The following is an 11,862-nucleotide window of genomic DNA, read 5'->3' on the forward strand; positions in this document are numbered from 1 at the left end:
TAAGAAAATGTTCGTTTCACACTTATATTGTCTTTGGAGTGTATTTGCACCACAGATCTGAATTGTTCTTCCCGCTCTACTGCCCATCTCAAAATTCTCCTTCGTAACTGATGCTGAAAGGAATTCATTTCAAGAAGGTTCTTCACTTATCTGGCATGTTTCAACCTTAGGTCACTGTCTGAATTAGCCAACTGGTTAAGTCCCTCAAGGTTGAGTCCCTCAAGAACCTGTGATCCTCAAGGTCAGGCTGCACTCTTGGTGTCTACAGGAACACAACCATGTAGTAGATGACCAAATGGTTTGCCAGTGTCGCCCACAAGTTATAACAAATGAACAAATATCCCAAATTAATCTACAGCCATTTGGAAGGTCTCTATTCTAAGTATTAATTAGGCCCAACTCTTGTGAGTAAAGTACTGACATGATGTTGTTGTGATTGCTCTTATATGACCATCACTGTGTGGGTTGATCCTAGAGGTGGCGGTAGTGATTTTCTAAGAAACTCTGGGAGGACTGGCTGGGGAATTCTGGGAGTTGCAGTCCTCCCATCTTAAAGTTGCCAAGGTTGAAAAAGAACCTGGTCTACAGGCTGTCAAGATCTGAATAGGAGGAACATCTCAAGGTAAACCCCGGCAAGATTGAGTGTTGTGGATATTAGCTTGGGGGGATGCAGGAGAAGCTTTTTCATCTATTCCCTTGGGGTGGTTGGGCATTTTTTGTTTACTTTTTCTTGTTTTCAATCTTGTGAAGCAATCTCCAAGCCCCTTGGAGTGGGGCAGTCTGGAGCTTTGATAGACAAACAAATAAATAGAGCAACGCAAAGCTATGGAGAATGTTCACTCTCGAGAAGTTGTGTAAGAATGGGTTTTCCCAAAGGCGCCTGCCTTCAAACAACAGAGCCAAGCTTCCACACCCAACCTGCCAAGCTGATTTGAATGAACACACACTTAGCAGGTGATTCCATGGGAATGACTTCATTGCCCTCTCTCAACACTACCATTAACTCTATAGAGACTCCATCTCTGCTAGAAATAATGAGGATGGGATTGACAATGGAACATTCTCTAACCGCTGGTTTGCAAGGAAACTACCCCAGAGTATGGCGATCTTGGATCACTGGAGACCAATTAAGGCTGCTGCAACACAGCACAGCAGAAGGAAGAGTGATGGGGCTGAGCAGTGGAGGCTCAAACACAATGCAAACTTCTCTGTAAGGGTTGGAGTAAGGTCCACTTCCCCCCCCCCACTCAGCAGAAAAAGATACTTCCACTGAATTTAGCTTTCAAACAGCCCTTTTCCATCTATGCTATGAAATTTGTGCCTGAACCCCACTAGCTTTTTTTGTAGACCCTGGGAACCATCTTTTGGAGAGACCCAACTCTCATGGAAACACCAACATTTCTGGCAGAGAAGGACAGACTGAAGGATTTGGGACACGACCCCAACAAGCTTCCTTTGGAAGCAGCAGAGCCCATCCACCAAACTGGGTGAGATAACCAATGCCATTCTCGAATTTGAGAAAATCAACACTTGTGAGGAACATTAACAGACTAAAAGAGACTTCCACTTTTTGCATATTACAGGGTCCACACTTTCTACACTGTGACAATATCGGAAGCTTAATCTTTAAAGTGTTGTGAGCATTTCTCCTTAAAATATTTCATGGTATATCTCCAAAAAAGTCACCAAATTGCCTTTTGATTGCGGCATCATTTTTAATTTATGACACACGACCCGTCTTTCCATCCTGGTAAAAGCTCAAGGATTTCTAACAGGACTAATTAAGCTAGGAAACCATTCATTATGGCTGAACCAAGGCAGCTTGTACACTGCACCTCTCTGTGGTTCCTATGAAGGAGAGGCAGACATGACAATTTAGCAACATGTCTGCTCCTGTGTAGTACATTTCTTCCTACCACATAAGAGGCTGGGATTTTGAGCCCACAAAAGTGCTGCCAGAAGCTTTCCGTAGTGACCTGTTAGGAATTCTGAATGTGTCTACTTCACAGCTGGAGCAGCTGTATGGAAGAACATATGTTGGAGCAATCAGAGGCATATTGAGCTGGCCACAGCTCTGCATTGCTTCTGGCTAGCATTAGGACTTTCTAATGTTGTCTACTATACCGGTTTATAAAGCCTTGGTAAGACCATACTTGAAATACTGCATCCCAGCTTTGACTGCCACAATATCAAAAAGGTTTTGAGACCTTAGAAAGAGCACAGAGAAGAGCAACAAAGATGCTCTGGAGGCTAAAACATATAAGGAAGGGTTGCAGGAATTGGGTATGTCTAGTTTAATGAAGAGAAGGATGAGGGGTGACATGATAGCAGTGTTCCAATATCTCAGGGGCTGCCCCAAAGAAGAGGGGGGGTCCATCTCTTCTCCAAAACACCAGAAGGCAGGATAAGAAGCAACGGGTGGAAACTCATCAAGGAGAGAAGCAACCTAGAACTAAGGAGACATTTCCTGACAGTGAGACCAATTAACCAGTGGAACAACCTGCCTCCAGAAGCTGTGAATGCTCCAACACTGGAAGTTTTAAAGAAGAGACTGGACAGCCATTTGTCTGAAATGGTATAGGGTTTCCTGCCTGAGCAGGGGGTTGGACTAGATGACCTCCAAGGTCCCTTCTAACTCTGTTATCCTGAATTCTACTAGGAGGTTAGTAACACCCTACTAACAGTGAAGAGAAAAGGACAGTTATTCTCCATTCTTCCCACATACCGGAAAAGGGGACCCTAAATAGGAAAACAGATGTTCCCAAGGATGAAGAAATTAGGATAGAGGGCATGTGATCACATCCCCCACACTCAGGCATGTACTCCTAGAGGCCATCTTCGGTAAACAGAGCTGCCCAATCATCTTTAAAACCTGTTTACCTAAGTAGGCATAACATAATGACCGGTACCTCTACAGAATTTACCAAGTGAAAACATCTCTGAGCAGGTTAGCCCTCTTAGCAAAAGGTGAACAAAAAAAGTTAACCCACTCAGCCAGATGGAGGAAGGAGGAGCTTGAGAGGGCCGTTTACACACTCATGTAAACATACTCGTCTTTTCTTTCCACTGGGAAAAACCAAAGGTTCCTTGGAGGTAGGAGGTTGTGGGGGGACAGGGTGAAGGGTGAAGGAAAAGGACTAATGATGGATCCTCATAATGAGAGATGGAATCTAGGACTGCAAGAATGCCAGAGGATCTGCTCTGATGTGATTCCTCTCCCCAGTCTTAGACTACGATCGTTGCTCATCCCACAACAAGGCAAGAAAGGGCCATGGTTTGCCCCTGAACTAAACAGAGTAGAAATTTGGAGCAGCTTTTGCCCACTGTCCATCCAACATAATCACTCTCACAAAGAGTTCTTCACCAGGACGGTAGGGAGTAGGACAACCAAAATCCATGATGGGCATCTTGAGGACCACATGAAGATGCTTTCATGCCTGGCTTGATTATTCACTTGCTGTGGCCGTGAAGTGTAGTGAAACAACACTGAGAAGTTCCAAGATGCCACGGTCAATTGGGTCTGGATTTTTTCTTTGGGAACAAAGGGAGTCAAAGGTCAAGGGCAGATGGAGATCTGAGGCTGCCTTGCTTGATTTCCAAGGATGTTTAAATCTTGACTTGAGCTGTCTGCCTCTATTCCTTGGTAAATGGGGGTGTGTGTCTTTAAGAGGCAAATCTTCACACTTTCCCAGGCTTTATGTTGTGGTTAGCACACCAAATGAGTCATTCCTGTGTGATCCTGGAGACATAATTGCAGAGACACCAAGCAAAACAGAACAATAGCAGCCGGAGCTCAGAAACTCCTCCCCTTCCTCTCTTTCCCTCTCGGCGCAGCTACATTTTGCACAAAAATGCTCTCTACATACCGAAAGAGTCCAAGTGGAACAGAAACAAGAACGAGGCAGACTGAAGTAGCCAGACTTACATTTTTCTCATTCTCTTTCTGTGACTTTCCCTGGAGCTGGACTCTCTTCCGAGGAACAGGGGTCAGTTAGCTCTGATCTTCCCAAATGTTTTCCACTCTTTTTTTCAAAGCCCACATTTGCAATTCCTGCTTTACTTATCCAATTAAAAACCCAGCTTGGGTTCTGTCTTTCCTTAGATTTTGTGCAGGGTTTGAAAGGAGCCATCAGAAAGGGCCAATTCTACAGGAATGTAACCACCACCGTGGAAATGAGGTGTCCTTTCCATGATTATGCCTGTGCTCTTTGTGGCTCCGTTTCTGCACTGGCAAAGAGAAGATCTGCAGAAGATCTGGAACATGAGTTCACGTTCAAGGCAGTGTTCTCAGAAAGAGAGGCGGGTTGGAGAAGTTGGCCAAGGTAATGCAACAGGATGTTCCTGTTGGACATCACAGGAGTTCTACATGTCATGAGAACAGATAACTGCAGTCAGTTGTAAAGGTCAAAGGGATAGTTTTACCACCCCTTCTCCCCATATCTCAAAGCTATGTAGGACTCATCTCCCTCCTTCTCATCCTTTTGATTCATCTGCTCTGTCCATATTTAGCACATTCTCGATTGAGAAGGGCGGCTGTGAATCCTGTTTGTATCAAAGATGAAAGGACTCATATGGTGGTCCTTCTTTGGGGGTGGTCCTCACGTGATGCTCCCTGAGGTGGGAAAGGAAGGGGGATAGAAATCCAATCACATGAGCATGAATGCTTTTTTCTTTCACATTTGGTTTGCAACAGGGAGTGGGAGAAACAGGAACTAGACCCTCCCAGCCTCCTTTGTAGAAGCTGGGAAGGTATCTGTAATGTATTGGGCTTGTTTTGTAACACCACGTGGTAACGGCTGGAAGGCTGTTTGAGCAGGGAGCTAGCTAACGGCTCCCAGCGCCTCAGACAACCCGTCTCCAGCGCTGCTATTGGTTGCCCCTAGGGCGGCAATAGGTTGCTTCAAACCTATTGGCCGCCGCCTAGGGGCCAGGGTATAAATTGCTGCATCTGCAGCCCAGTTCTCTAGTTCAGATCCTGCAAGCAATAAACCATGATCTTTGCTGAACTCACTCGCCTCGTCTTCATTCCTGCGCAACGAACCCAGTAAACAACACTGGTGACGAAGGTGGGATCCTGCTTCTCCGTAGGAGTCTAAGTCACTAGGGGAGAGGCAGTGCACACCTGGCGGGAAAAGCAATTCCTCCCCCTTACGGTCAGCTAGCTAAGCCACGTTAGCAACAACGCACTCAGAGAACCAGTCTCTGAGCAATGGAGAAGCAGGATTCAAGCTGCGAAGACCAGAATGCCCAAGGTCGGAAGACTGCGAGAATTCGACATCAAGAAACCAGAAGGATGGCCCTCGCACCTGTCCCAGGTCGAGAACTGCCTTCAGGTGAAACAGGTCGCAGAGGATGGACTGAAGGCCGCCACGCTGCTCTGTGTGTGCGGCCCAGCAACGTTCAATCTGGCCAAAAATCTGTTCACGCCCACGCTGTTGGAATCCGTCTCCTACGCTGAACTGAAGAAGAAGCTCGGAGAACACTTCCAACCAAAGATGTCGGTGATTGCATGGCGCTATGCCTTCGAACAACGAGTAAAGCAGCTGGGAGAAACCGTATCCGAGTACATCGTGGCTTTGAGGCAGGCCGCATGACTGTGTCATTTTTCAGACGTCGAAGAGTGACTTCGAGACCGGCTCGTCTGCGGCCTCTGCAACTGAGAGCTGCAGCAGAAGCTTTTTGCCAGAGAGACCCTGTTCTTCTTGGAAGTGGACCAGCATCCACGAAAAAAGTTTTCAGGACCTGAAGGCACTCCTGTCAGTCAATTCCACTATCACTCATTTCAAGGAGTCTAAACCAGTTTGCTTAGCGTGTGACGCGTCCCCATATGGGGTGGGTGCAGTTTTGAGCCACTTAGAGAAAGATGGGACCAAGGTTCCCATTGCATTTTACTCGAGGACACTGTCCTCTGCTGAGCATAATTACACTCAAATTGACAAAGAGGCATTGGCCATTGTAGTTGGAGTTAAAAAAATCCATGACTACTTATACAGCAGGGACTTCACGGTCTTCACAGACCACAAACCACTGTTGGGGTTATTCACCACAGACAGTCACCCCAGATTTTGTCCCCTAGAATGCTGAGATGGTCTATTTTTTATCAGCTTACACGTTTAAGCTGATTCACAAACCCGGCAAAGAAATGGGCCATGCAGATGGCCTAAGCAGGCTTCCACTGCCACAAATCAAACCAGATCCGACCCCAGAGGCCTGCGTATTGTCCATTCAGGACTTGCCAGAGTTTCCTCTACACGCTGGGGACATAGCTGCAGAAACAGCAGCTGATAAAACACTAAGTAGAGTGCTTTCTTGGGTGCACACAGGGTGGTTGGATAAAAGCCCAGGCCCTGAATTTCAGAGTTATTTTGCTAGAAGACACGAGCTATCAGCTCACAAGGATTGTATCCTATGGGGGAACAGAGTCATAGTTCCCACATCACTAAGAGACAGGGTTTTGCAATCACTGCATGAAGGCCATCCAGGTATTGTCCGTATGAAAGCTCTAGCTAGAAGCTACTTATGGTGGCCAGGGTTAGACAAGGCCATCAAGGCCCAGGTGCATGGATGCTACACATGCCAACAATCAAGGCCTGAAATGCCGCATGCTCCAGTTCACAGGTGGGAGGAAACGCATACTCCCTGGTCTACAATTCACATAGATTTCGCTGGTCCCTTCCAGGGCCAACTCTTCCTTATAGTGGTCGACAGCCACTCTAAATGGCTTGAAGTAATACCAGTCTCAAACATGACTACTGCTAGGACCATCCAGGTGCTTAGGAAACTCTTTGCCACACATGGGCTGCCAGACATCGTAGTATCCGACTCACTCACCTCATCTTCATTCTTGCACAATGAACCCAGTACACAACAGTATCCAAAATGGTCTTTTTCATTGGGGCGTTGGGACTTGCGTTGTTGGGAAACAGAGCTTAGTGTTTCCTGTGGGGCATGGCTGACTTGGGCAGCCATTTGATGTGAAAGTATCCAGTGAGATCATCATCAATTTTGCTTTTTGGATTGGAAAGAAATGGGACAATCTACAGAACATCAAGGTCATTATAGACCGTGGAGATCATCTCCTCCATCCCCCTACAAGGATCCATCGTAATTGACAGATGGTCATCTGGTCTCTGCTTCAAGACCTCCATGAAGGAGAGACCACTATCTCCCAAGGTAGCACTATTTCTCTCTGTTGAAGAATTCGTACTCTGTGGACATGTTTTTTTTTCAGGTTTTCCAACTAAAATCTATTTCTTGGTCATGTGAATGCAATGACCCCTTCTCTTTTTGCCAGTTTATTTACGGAAGAATCAGTACCCAGGATCTACGAAAAAAGACTGTACCTGCAACCAGCTCATGATATAATCCCAGTGAACTAACAGTGCCTTCTGCCCTCTGCATGTATCCCCAATTCTCGTCTTTGCTTGATCTTGCAAAGCTGTGTTACAAGCCCCACCAAGGACTGCATAGACACCTATGAGTCAAAATGACCTTCTGAAGTTTCCAGCGTCCCACCCATGTTGATTTGAGGCAGCAAAATGGAAGTGCTTCTCTCATTTGGCTTTCCAGTCTAGTCTACAACTAACCAGGTCCAAGCCTGCTTAATTTGGGGGAATCAGCCAAGGCCAATTAGGCGTTGCCACCTAACCACGGACAGGAGTTGTGTAGGGACCTGTTAGCATCAATCCCCTTTGTCTCTGGACCTTGGGTGAAGGGGCAGCGAACCACTTTCTCTTTGATTAGGATTCTTTGTTTTGGGGAGGGAGGGAAAGGAATGACTGGGGGAAGGGGGGATAAGCAGAGAAGGATGAGGAAGGAAACAGTGGACAGATGCTGCACACTTTTACTTGAACGAAAGGTCTGAAGGCTCCTTCAGTTTTTGGTTCAAAAGGTTGCCTGTTGTCTGGTCTTCCTCCCACCCTCCCTTGCCTAAGGTGGAAAATACAAAGGGGAAACTGGCCAGTCAGGAAGGACGAGGAGGTTTTGTTTGGCACATCTGTCTCAAGACTTTGCATTCAGCCAGCCTCCTGTTACAAGAAAACCCAGGCTGGTGTTTGTTTTTAAATGAAACGGTTGCTATTCTCAGTTTAATCATCATGAAGTTGGTGCATGGTGGAATTTTCCTTCCCTTCTCCACATTTCATACCCTTTTCTTCTGCCGCAGTAAAGTCTCAAGCTATTTATATAATTTTTCAAACCTAACTTTCCCTTTTTGGACTTGAAATCACAGTGATTTTCAAGAGGATATATGTGTACTTACAGGAATTCACAAGATCTCTCATTCTAATTATATGTGTTAAATCACCTGACAAGAGGCAGGAGCTGGGAAGGAAACAACCATTCTGGGCTCCTGTTTTGCCAGGACAAAATGCTCCAGGATTTTCGGTGGAACTTGGTTGTGGTGTGGAATCCAAAACATCTCCTCTGGAGAAGACCATCTTAATGTTGGTGGGTCTCACATTTCTAGACTCTCCAAATGGAGAGCTGCAGCCAGCGGGTTGTGTATGGAGGTGATCTACTGGAAAGCATGACTGAGGAGGGGTTTCTGTGAACCCCATGATTAGCAATCTAGGAGACTGAATAATTTCTGGGTTTAACTTCAGGGCTATAGAAGCCATAGCTAAAAAAAATAGCAAGACATGCAAAACTAAACAGACTGATCATCGTTAGCAGCTCAGCTATTGCTTGAGAGATGATCCTCAGGACAAACAGAAGAGCTACAAAAATGAAATAATCTCAGGCTGTTCTGGAAGAACAATAAAGTGCTATAAATCATAGTGCTTAAAATGCAGAGACCGTTTTGTATGAAGGATAGGAAACCCTGTTGCAAAGCATCAACTTGGATGGACGGGAGTGAGGTCCATCCTGGAAGACTGAGTCAGCCTAAATTATCCAGAGGAGTCACCCTGAGTTATTTCTGGTTGAAATACTGTATATTTTAAAAACAGCAACAGACTTTTGTTGTGGAAGACATAGAGGGCTGATTTCATTTCCCGACACTGTTCATCCATGTATTGAGACTAACATCGCCATCTGCTGAGCTAGAAGTAGGAAGCCTCCTGGCTTTTGAAGATGAAATTTCCAGCTAGTCTCTAAATCCTTCCCCATTGGGAATGTCTAACTTACAGTTCTGTCAATTAGGGAATTCAAGGCGTGGGGTCCTTGGTGTTCTCTGAGCTTGGTTTGCATACGTTTCATTACCCAATTAAGTAACATCATCAGTGGTAGTCAAACTAGATGTTAACCCAGTTTGGATAATGAATCATCTGGAAAGAAACAACCAAACTCAGAGAGCACCAAGGACCCATCATTTTAACCCTGAGCTACAAATGTTCCCCTTTATTGGTAATTCAAGGTACAATCTAACTCTCTTACCTGTATCATCCCACCCTCATCTCCAAAATGAGTTGCTCAATTATCCCATTGTTTGATACATATGGATTTTTTTCTCAAATCCAGGAGAGAAACTGGGTTTCCTCTCCTTTTCTTTCTTAAGATGAAGAAGGGACTTCTGGAAGCTTAAGGGACATCTCATTGCAACTTCTGATCCAGAAGCTTAAGGGACATCTCATTGCAACTTCTGATCAGCAGCCACCCCAAAGGTCCTCAGTTACAAATACAAGAGCCTTCTCCCTGCTTCTCTATGGATTTCAAAGGTTACGTACAGAGTTGAGAAAATATTCAAGCCAAGCCAGCTTGGATCCAGTTCATGGGTTAGTTGCAACCTCTGAAGTTTCTTCTCTTCCTTTCAAACTCTGTATATAAGCCTTGACTTTGGCACCAGCGTTGGATGACAGATGAGTCAAGGAAGCTTCTGTCTGGGGGAAGTTTCCCAACTCTGCAGGAAGCCTCCTTGACTCATTTGTGTACTTTGAGACAACTGGAAGACACCCACTTGCTATGTCATAACCAAGGCTCAGAAATGGAATTTAGAAAGCCTTCTTGCCTGGAAAACCCTGGGGAGTACAACAATCCTCTAATTTAGTCAGCCAGCCAACTGTGGAAATAAATTGAATATAGCTGTGGATAAATTGGGATGTGAGGTTGGGAAAAAGTTAGCTGGGCAGCAGAACGATGAACTAGAAATTGATTCTATGCCAGCTAGAAGGACCACGCCAGGCTGGAGAACTTGTGCTGCAGGCAAAGAAGGGCTTATGGTTGCAGATGGGAGAGATTACTTCTCATTCTGGCGCATGAGAGATTCCAAAAGGTCATTTCTACTCTTCTCCTTAAATCCTGCTTAAATAAAGCTATACCCAATCGGGGCTGTTAATACAGTTCCCGATTTCAAGAACTGCTGGCCTTCTAGCTTCCTTCATGGGGCAAATAGGTCAGGTGATCTGCTCGTGTCTTCAACAGAGATGCTCAGAAGTTGGTTTTGAGCACATATTCAGTCAGCCGGCTGTGGCAAACCACATTTAGATTTGAGGACTTCATCAGAAGCTTCCTGCCACAGAGAGAGGAACTGCTACTATTTATGGATTTTTTCCCCCCACAATTAAATCTTGGTCTCCACCTTCCTTGTTCGATTTCGATAAGTGTTCTGAGCAAGTATTCCCAGCTCAAAACTTCAGTTTCATCCATTGCTCGAAGGTCCTGAGTTAGCAGAACTCAACACAGCCCAGGAGATCTCTTAGCTGTTGGATTCATTTCCAGCAACTGGGAAAAAAAGGCCTCTCTTCTCCATGTTAAGACAAATTCAGAAGAGTCCACAGGAGAAATATCTCCCTCACCTACGCATAAACCTTTTCCCTACAAATACAGTATATTGTCTTCAATTGAAAGAATCCACCACAAGCTCTTTATGGAGTAAGGCAGCGTTTCTCAACCGGTGTGGACTTCAAGTATGGGGAATTATGGGAATTAAATCCACACCACTTAAAACTGAAGTTCACATCCCTTAAAATTGCCAAGGTTGAGAAACACTGGAGTACTGTAAAGTTTGCTTGCTGTCAGCACTCTGAATGAGTCATTTGATTGTAGGCTTAGTGCTAATTCATGGGGCCTTTATCTACGGTGAATGGGAAAGTCTTCTGGCACCATTTTAATAACAGCTTAGCTCAGAAGCCTGGAGGGAATATTCCACACACCAGCCATTTAATTCCTTCAACCAGTAGCTCCCGCTTCATCCTGTTGAAGGTGTATTTATGTCTCTTTGAGAAAAGAGGCTTCTCCACTCGCTGGACAGAGCAGGGAGCTGTGAGGGTTCAGTTCAGCTCCCCACGGATGGGACAGAAATCCAGCTTTAGATCCTAAGAGATCCTGCTTCCTCCATGGGGCCATCAGGATAGGTCCTCCAAGGCAGATGGATGGACCCAGAAGGATGGGAATGCTTCCAAAAGGTAGCCATGCCAACTCACCACATTGCCCAGAAGATGAAGTAAGAGCAGCCTAAAATACCCCTCGTTGCATCACAGCTTTTCAGTAAGTCTCTTTCTCAACAGCCTGGACTTTTATCGACTTGGATGGAAGCTTTGAAGATCATCTTCCACCGCTGGATGGGAAGCCACACAAAAGGGTGGTGAAGTTCATAGATCGCAAGGGGACCGAGACAAGTTTCCCCAGGGGTAGGTTTAACTAACACTAAGCATCACCCCGACCTCGTCTCCAGCATCCTTTTTTTTTAAATTTAAGCATGAAGAGGGAGTGAGGCAGAATTGGGAAATGATCGGTTTCTCTGCCGAACTCGGAGCTGATGAAATGCTGTGGGAACGGAAGCAGCAGCAGTTTGAAGGCATCTCACTTCCCCCTTTCACAGGCCAAGAGCTGGTGTTGTGAAGGACCATGATGAGTTTCTAATTCCTCCTCTTTCTCCAGAGCAGGATTGGACCCCTGGTCCAGTTCCTTTGGCACTGGCAGATC

The sequence above is a fragment of the Vipera berus genome, assembly GCF_964194415.1.
Source record: "Vipera berus genome assembly, chromosome: 12".
NCBI classification, from domain to species: Eukaryota; Metazoa; Chordata; class Lepidosauria; order Squamata; family Viperidae; genus Vipera; species Vipera berus.